The sequence below is a fragment of the Capsicum annuum genome, unplaced genomic scaffold (genome assembly GCF_002878395.1).
Source record: "Capsicum annuum cultivar UCD-10X-F1 unplaced genomic scaffold, UCD10Xv1.1 ctg33640, whole genome shotgun sequence".
Lineage (NCBI taxonomy): Eukaryota > Viridiplantae > Streptophyta > Magnoliopsida > Solanales > Solanaceae > Capsicum > Capsicum annuum.
Genome location: NW_025840424.1, coordinates 1 through 1,073, shown reverse-complemented (window position 1 = coordinate 1,073; position 1,073 = coordinate 1). Strand labels below are relative to the sequence as shown.

General features: G+C 40.4%; 1 pseudogene; it reads right to left on the bottom strand.

The window, feature by feature from the left end:
* Window positions 1-7: 7 nt before the first annotated feature.
* Window positions 8-1,070, bottom strand: LOC124891295 (annotated as a pseudogene).
* Window positions 1,071-1,073: the final 3 nt, after the last annotated feature.

Here is a 1,073-nt window from a genome sequence, read left to right as displayed (position 1 = left end):
GTTCTTGATTAGGTGTAGCGGGAAGAAGCTGAGGTGCCCGGGGGTTGAATTTCCTTGCTCTTTCTAGTGCCTTGATTGATATCCTGGGGAGGATCAACTTCTTCAGTTTGCTCCAGTTCTTGGACCTTTGTGTCTTAGGTTTGTTCGTGGTTAGTGGAAGTTCTCTCTCTTCTTTTGGATCCTTTATGTCTTGATACAACATCTTTCCATCTTCAGTTATGTCAAGATTTGTCAAGAATTCTGTAGAGTTTGAGCTATTATTCACTTCACCTTCAGCCTCCGAGAGTTCCTGGTCTGAGATTATCTCACTGGTGACTGACTGTGTATCTGACGAATCATCTTGAATTGGCATAGTAAGGATCTCATTAACTGCCTCTCTTATGAGTTTGACAGCATCATCTCTACAGAAACTTCTCCCGTGTTGCCTTGGATTATGATCTTCCCTGCTTGTCTCTGCATTATCCTTCGTCTCAAAGAAATCCTAGAGAGAGTTGCATGTATTCCTTTCAGCCGGTGTACTGCTGTCTTCTACCCCATCATTAGTTCCATCTAGTAGTTCATTTCTAACTTTTGATGCAGCATCTGATAGAACATACTGTGATACCATGTGCTACATGCTGATGTAACTCTTTTTGTCCGTCTGACCCTTGGATGATCCATTCTCTTCTTTGGGATCAGACATTGATAGCAAGAGAGAAAATCCACGACCAAGTTTAGGTGTTTTCGCACATTCTTTTTCTGTTTCTTTCTTGGCAATATTTTCTTGCATTGCTGTATCATTGGTTGAAGATGAACTCTGGATGCTCATTTCAGTGAGTGAATTTTTTTCACCATCTTCAATTAAGCTCTGAGTTGTATTAGATATTTCACTAATAACACCATCATTATTCTCAAACTCCACATCTTCTACTACATCAACTATATCGGTTAAGCTTGAGATAGAAGAGGGGATCTCTTTCCTGGAATCATTTGAGATATCTTCCTGATCTTCAATCCGAGCTTTTCCTTCCACCCGAACCTCATTACTCAAAGTTCTCCTCATTACTCAAAGCGCTTATCATTTCATCCGACTT